This window comes from Dreissena polymorpha, chromosome 2 (genome assembly GCF_020536995.1).
Source record: "Dreissena polymorpha isolate Duluth1 chromosome 2, UMN_Dpol_1.0, whole genome shotgun sequence".
NCBI lineage: Eukaryota > Metazoa > Mollusca > Bivalvia > Myida > Dreissenidae > Dreissena > Dreissena polymorpha.
In genome coordinates this window covers 74,107,263-74,115,570 of record NC_068356.1, presented here as the reverse complement: position 1 = coordinate 74,115,570, position 8,308 = coordinate 74,107,263, and the positions used below count along the sequence as shown (strand labels likewise).

The 8,308-nt window shown below is 33.1% G+C and overlaps 1 non-coding gene across 1 annotated transcript; it reads right to left on the bottom strand.

The window, feature by feature from the left end:
- Nucleotides 1-1,894: 1,894 nt before the first annotated feature.
- On the bottom strand, nucleotides 1,895-2,114 carry LOC127870514 (small nucleolar RNA U3). Its single transcript, XR_008044861.1, has one exon. It is a non-coding gene; the product is annotated as a small nucleolar RNA U3 (small nucleolar RNA).
- Between the last annotated feature and the right edge of the window lie 6,194 nt (nucleotides 2,115-8,308).

The window sequence follows — 8,308 nt, the reverse complement described above, 5'->3', positions numbered from 1 at the left end:
GCGGACGCAGAAGTTTATTTCACAATTCATTTTCTCCATCCATAAGACTTTCCAAATAATGTTTCTTTAATATTGCCATGCAATATAAATTTGCAAAATCTTGAGGTGTTGAATTTTCGGTATAGAATTTTGTTTTTTGCCATATGTATGCAGTATTCATTCAAAAATAGGTTAAGCTTTAGTCATTCGATTATCACTTTCTCTTTTTTCGTTTGGTAAGCAAAACAACTTTCTCAAATACTTGCGATACAAAAATGTCATGGTCGACAAATAATGCTGGCATACGATTTTACTTTTCGTGCGGATAAATTAGCCTTTACCGGTATACATTTCGATAAGTGGACTAAGTTAAAGAGGCACTCTCTCTTTTTTTGAGAAACAAAACAACTTTCTCCAATTCTTGTGAAACGAAAATGTCATGGTCGACAAACAATGTTGGCATACGATTTTACTTTTCGAGCGGATAAATTAGACTTTACCTGTATAAATTTCGGTAAGTGAACGTATTTAATTCTTTAAATGGATGGAGTTAAGGAAATTCAGTTCGAAAACTTCCAGCGGTAAAATTTATTTTTTAAAAGGGTTTTGTTAAAGTATACTCTGATGATCATTTTATTGAAAAATAGTGCGGTAGGTATTGACAAATAGTGCGGTAGGTAAGTCACTTAATAAATGCTGTTTCTTTTTATTCAAACCTTTTGTAAGCTAACTCTTTCAAACTGGATTTTTAAAAATAATTGTTTCACCTTTATGTAACCAAGCAATGGCTTTTGAAAGATAAGGCTATACTTGACATATAAATTGTTGTCGAACACTTTTCGAACAAAGCGAGTTAAAACGTTTTATCATACCATCGCATTGATATCTGCCTGATATAACGTTGCCTGATATATTATTTTATATCATGGTCAACAGGAAGTATTTATATCAGTCAATGATTAGAATTACGTGGGATTTGCAATTAAGTCAACAGTTTCTATCAACATAAAACAGGTTCAACAAAACAAACAATTTGATACCAAGAACGTACATATTTTTATATTAGTTTAAAGTCATAAATCACAAAAACGTTTATTTAAAAAAAATCAAAGCCCGCACTATAGAAGTTTAATGACGTCATCAATGGGGCAATAAATCTTGAGTAGCGATAAAGTCATTGTACTCGCAATTGTTGCACAGAAAGTCAAGACAAATGATAACTGTATGCGAATCTTCAACTATTTAAACAAACGATTTAACACGCTTATGTCAATATTGACACCATAATCAAAATGTCAATTTCAATACACATCTCCAAAATGGCATCTCCAAACTATTCGGTGAAGTTTGTTCTTCGATTAAATTTGTCGCTGCAGTCCATTCCTGATCTCAAATTTAAGACGTTTATAATTAAAGCGGGTGTACTCTTTCCATTCGTAATGCAAACAATTTTTTTCTCTATACGATGTTAAAAATAAGCGATTATTCGTGTCGTCTTTTCGAACGCCGTTGCTACATGTATGTCAACGTGTAAAAGCCGGATCAGCAAAATCAGCGGTGATCCGTACATTTTAATTATAAAAAATTGATTGCTTTGCAGATTTTTAGGAAAAATGTGGTATGATAAACAGAAAAACAGGTTACTGTCCCATCGTTTTGTAATATATCAGGCTCGGCACGAATAAAATAACGGCTCGACAAGTCTCGCCGTTATATTATTCTAAGCCTCATCTGATATATTACAAAACGATGGGACAGTAACCTGTTATTCTCTATATCTCACATGGACGTGATGAATCAGCTCTTGTTACATTTTAGTAACCAAAATATATTTTTAATTCGTTAACAACTAATCATTTATTGTGACATACTTGTTACATGAACACCAGTTTTATGTTATTTGTTTGAAACGAACGCCACTCAGAATGCGCCCCCTTCCTCCAACTCCCCGCTTAGGGAGGAGAGGAACGTTCATCAATGACAGAGGCCGAGTCGCTCTGATTAGCAACAGCCTCTGCCCGCTTCGCGCTCAGAAGGGGGCGCTTTGTCTCGTCCTCGTGGTGTTCGGTCCCGTCAGTTTTACCTGACGTCCTGGCGACACTTACTATAGAAATGATCCCTAAGAGTAAGGTCTTAATATTTATAATCAAATTTGTAGTATTTATACTTATTTGTTTTATCCAGCGCGTGAGGATAAATTTTAATTCTCAATGTTTGAGAGTTCTTTGTTATCATACATTTTAAATTTAAAATGATATAAAACACCATGATTTTAAAAGACGTAAAGCATTAAATATAATGCATTTTACATATATCTTTAAAATTATGATTTACCTCAAGCTTTATTGTAAAATAGAGGATTACTCGTGGAGGGAATAAACCATGGCTGTCATAGGGGAAACAATTTGAAAGGCGGCGGTGTTTATGAGTTGTCTATCTTAAGAGTTTCATACATATACAATAATTTAAAGGTCGCATGTTTAGTTGGGTATGCAAGTTGTTTATTTGTGTGCAATTGTAAAATATTGATAAAAAATATGTTACAATAACACACAATAGGCAAGAAAAAATATACGTTGAAGACGAATTTCATAAAATGCAGCAAAGACAAATTAGCGCCCCGAGACGATTGTGACGAAGATATTTCGTACACATCTTCCTACGCTAACCGAAGCATTCGTCTTTTTATAAGGATCGGAGTTAGTGTTCGTGTGTCGTATGAATAGATATCAAAAAGAAATCTCTGCATGTTTTATTAATTTAGATCAAGAAAAACCTTTGACAGAGTGTAATGGGAATATATGTTTAATGTTTTGCATTCTTTTAATTTTGCACCAAAGTTTATTGATTTTATAAAAAGTTTTATATACAGATACTGAATCATCAATTATTGTTAATAATCATATATCTAAACCTTTTCCTTTATCAGGATCTGTGAGACAAGGTTGTTCATTGAGTCCTTTATTGTATGTTTTATGTTTAGAACCATTTATTTAAAAAAACCAATATAATATTAATATCAAAGGCATACAAGTGCCAGGCTCACCTTTGGAAATAAAAATGTCAGCTTATGCAGATGACAATACAGAAATTTTAATAGATGATGTTTCTATTTCTCATTTCTCAAGATATTAAACTTTTTGAATTAATTAGTGGCTCAAAGGTAAATTATACTAAATACAGTCTGCAAAATTAACCCATAGCCTGATCGCCAATGCGATGAAATCTCGGCTCTGGCGATAGAAAAATTGAAAAAGATTGCCTGAATTGCGATGAAAAAAATCAGAGCAAATAAACCAATAAATCAATTTACGCATTTCAGGTGTAAATTCTTAGTGACAACGCTTGATTACTTCCCTTAGTTTTCTATCATTAGTGATCTCCCTTAGATTTTATAGAGAGTGTACAGTCTGGCTCGCGGATTTAAAATTGTCCTAATACTTTTGGTAAACTGAACTTGCATTCTACGCCGATAAATGAAATAATAGTGCGAGGGTTTTTATAAATTAAGTAAACCGGTTGAATGTCTTTATTAATACCGTGAAATTACGAAATAACCATAACAGTGAATCATTCATATGATTAATAATGAAAATAACATTGCAAAATATTGTAAAAAACCTCTCAGTGTCAGATGTGATGGAATAAAAGTTTCAACTTTGAAACCTGGAATACTGATTTGTTTACACTCTTACCCCCCAATTGCAATTTATATATATCGACTGTTGTCGTTTTTTCATGATAATGACACTGTACATGATTTTTTCTGGCTATGAACACTTTCCTCTGGCTATGGCATTTTCAAAGTTTCATAGCCACATTGTCTATAAAGACAAGAAACTTAGTTTTGCAGACTGCTAAATCTAATGCAGTATTTATGGGAAAGTGGAAAACTAGATCGGATCACCCTTTTGATATATCGTGGGTAAAACATTGCAAAGTTTTAGGTTATTATTTTGGTTATGATATTGACTATAATGAAATATGGTCTAACTTATTTTTAAAGTTTACAAAAGTTATTAATTTATGCGGATCCTTTAAACAATAATATAAAGGAAAAAGTACAATTCTGAATTATTTAGCCTTTTCAAAAATATTGTATTATATATGTGCTTGACATTTCCCAGATGTGTATATCAATTTGTTTCAAAAACTATGTTTTAAATTTATTTGGTCTTCTACTTTTGAACCTGTAAATAGGAAAACATTATACTTACCTTTCAAGGAAGGAGGTTTGAATGTCCCACATGTTTTGTATAAATGGTATTCTTTATTGTTGTCACATGTACAAAAGTTTATTTCAGACTATAATGCCCCATGGACTCATTTTGTCAAATATTTATAAATTTATATAAAATGTGTAAAAAACTTATTATACATATATTTCAATATCAATTAAAATAAAAGTTAAGGAGAACATGTGTCGAAAAAAGCGAAATGAGCCAGATATTTAAATCTGAAATCGAAAATGTCTATACTGTCGATTTCGCCAGCATGTATATAGAAAATACTAGGTTAGCGTTGAATACAGAGAAGTTTGTGTTGCGAGGCTTAGACCGCCGGGAACAATAATTTTAATTCAGTCTTAAAAGCGCTTAAAATCTTACGAATGTAACAATGCGTAGTGATATAAATGTATTTGTTCTGGTACGCAAAATAGTCTTAAAAGAATTCACACACAAACTGTAAAACAAGTAAAAATATCACCATATGCCTCGATTCAATTTTACGCAGTATGCGAATTGTAACACATTACGACTGCGATAATGCATTTTATTTTCGAAAGAAAATGATAAAATCCAATATGGCGATTGCTCCTGACACAATGATGTCGATGTCAACATACATGTACACCATCGACGACCTTGACAATTTCGACGAGTAAACAGACAATTGCAGCGACTGACACTTTATTTGACTTAATATACAGGGCAATACGTTCTCCGACTTCGGACGACGAATTTAAGGACGCGCAGAACGTGTTTTTATATAACGTTATGGGTATGCCGTGTGTGATGCGATGCATCAATGGCGACCATGTTAAAATCATTTCCCCGAGAACAGGGAACGACAAAAGTACAAACAAAACCACAACACGTTCGAACTAGTATCTTACTTTTAATTATCCTTTAAAATCCATCTAATAATCCATTTAACTCAATAATTGACGATTTTGCATCTAGGGTCTTTAATAAATATTTTAGCATAGTTAAATAAAGACCCTTATGCCATTCTATCACTATATTCAAATGAGTTTATGAACTCAATAAACTTTCTTCTTCGTCACACGCTACGTCATGTAGCCTACTCTATGTACATTACTGCTGTTAAAATGAACCGGGACAGTTTATCAAATAATAGCCGTTGGTAAACTCGGTTGCATTTGCAGATTTCTGCATACAAACATAATTATGTTTAAACGTGCACAATGTTTTATTTGTCTATGGTAAATGCCCTTATTGTACAAGAAAATAATTTAATATATAAATACACAAAGAATGGAAAACATTCCATTACACAACAGATAAATGAGTGGATAATACCCGTTTACAAAATAGGACGTTCCGAATTCCAGTGTGGTGCTTTTTTTACCATCTTATACTTTACACAGCTCTATGCCTAACGTGAATTAAATCGGAAAGCAGATAATTTATTAATTGTGCGATATTTGTATGGCTGGTACATTCTTAAATGCCAAAAGTATATGCATGGATTATAAACAATGCAGATTACACGAAATAAGGAAAGTGTGATAAATTGACAATTCAAATATGTCGATATACAGTACATGTACATGTGGAATAAGTCGCGTTTATTAAAATAAATCTTTAAAAAAAAATGGGGAAAATGACGCAATAAGTATGTCATTTTAAGACGCCATCAATCAGCGGATTCAGTATACGGATGGCGAACAATTATGTCATATGACTAGATTTAAAGGTTGAAGGTCGTAAAATTTTGAAGCTAAAGTTTTCTCGACTTTATTTCTTATGAAAAATCATTCAGTGGTAAAGTAAAAAGTAGTCCGTGCACGCGACAGGTATATCCCACAAGGTTGAATACAGGCTAGTATATTCCATAAGGTGTTATACCGTCAATGTCGCGTTGAAAATGGGATAAATCATGCATGTACTATGTGCATCTAAATTAAGTTTAACGGTTCATTTTAAAATCCTGCAACGATGTATATTCATACGACACACGAACACTTACGCTGATTCTTATAACAAGACGAAGACTTAAGTTATTGTAGGAAAATATGTACGAAATATCTTCGTCACAATCGGCTCGGGGCGCTAATTTGTATTTGCTGCATTTTATGAAATTCGTCTTCAAAGTATCATTTGTCTTGCCTATTTTGTTTTATTGTAACATATTTTTTATCAATATGTTACAATTTAACACATATAACAATCGTATAATCTCGCTTTAACAATACATGCGTGTACGACTAAATATACGTATTTTTTTACTAATGACTATCAATATGTAATTGGGTAGGTCATATTAAATAAAAAAAATCAAATAAACTGTATTGTTCAAATATTGGGTCTTCACATTACAATTGTAATAATCATAATACGTTTTACTAATCAGGAAAGGAGTAACAAAATTACGTTTCACGTGGCATATGCTTCGAGACTATGTTTATACATGTTTAAAAGTAATAGAACAATACGTACTAGACTCGTTTTCGTATATTAGGCTATCTTACATGTAGCTGTCCTTAACTGCATATAAATTATACTCATTCTCATATATGCAGGGCTCCAGATAAGGGGCGTATTTGCGTAAATACGCATCAGTTTTCCCGAAAAACGCTTTAAAAATATTTCCAGAGCGTACCGAAACGCCTTGAAAATATCGGTTACGCATTTAACTCTATAAAAATGCGTCAAGCGAAAACACGGAACTTGTGGAATATTGCAATCAGTGCCATTCATAAAAAAATATGGCGTCGAAACTGAAGCAAAAATGGACAACACATTGGGAAATATACTCATAGTCTCAGCTCCTAGTAGCACGAATTAAGTTAAAAGAGATGAATTCATAACTTCATCACAAATTTGCCATTTTATTTTGGGTACACAAATTGATTGTTAATTGCATTGATTCGAGTAACAAAGCTTGTGTTTGGACTTTTTTTAAGCCGGTACCTCTCATTACCCTTTCAAATTTTGAAATACCCCCACACAAATTCTTAAGGGGTAAAATACCCCCAGCTATAAAAAAACCAAGGGGTGAAAAACCTCCCTGCCCGAAAAATTATTTGGAGCCCTGCATATATGTATCGATTTCATGAGAATTAGCCCTTGCTTGCTACCTATGCGAAACGAAAATATAGGCAACATAAGCAAAAAAAGCCAATAGCCATTTTAAGTCATGAAAAGTAGTTAAGTTATAAGAAGGCAGACATTTAGGTTGGAAACGTGTGTGCCACGAGTATTGGGCTCGGACACCCACGAATGTGATTATTCATTAGCAGGATTTATACGCCCGTAATGATGATCATCATTGGATTTGAGTTAAAGCGATTAATTCACGCTGTAGATGCATATTGGTCGCCTTTCTGCCAAAATGCTGCCTATCTGTTAATTCTTTAAGACTAATCACAAATTCTATCGAAGATGGAATGATGACGAGGGTGGTAGAACAATCGTGCATACATGCCACTTTTGTGACTTTTTAACGTAGCTTTTCCGTAATATGTCAAATATCTAGTGTCATTGATATCATATTTATGATCAAATCTCTACGTTCATTGTACGCAATATAGTAATTTTCATCAATTTTACATAAATAATGCCTTCTTTCGCTTTCGTTGTTGCACGGAAAGCCTCTCGATCGGCTCACTTTTTTGGCACGGGAAGCCTAGTCGTCGATTGATATTTTTATTTTTCTCAGTAAAATGAGTTTAACACTTGTTAAAAGTATTGATAGTAAAAATTTAAAATGTCAGAATATTAAAATTGGATGTAAATATCAAAGGCGAAAAGGGACTTTTAACGTAATTATTTAGACTTACGCTATCGGCTACATATTTGAAGTATCTTAAGGTATATATATAAATCCGCCAGTAATGAAGATCGCGTTGATAAATTGCAGAAATAATGAACACATATTGGTGAAAACGTGTTTATAGTATTTAATGCAAAAACCAAAGATTTGGTAAACTGCCAACGAGTTCGTGGATTTTCTCGTGCAAGCCAAGTAATTTCTCGCCGGCTAGGCCCAGATTATCAAAAAGGCCCATTTTATATTTGGTCCTTTTAAATGGCTTTTTAAAAGTAGATGAACCATTCCGTCCCTGTCCATTGACTCGGACTAG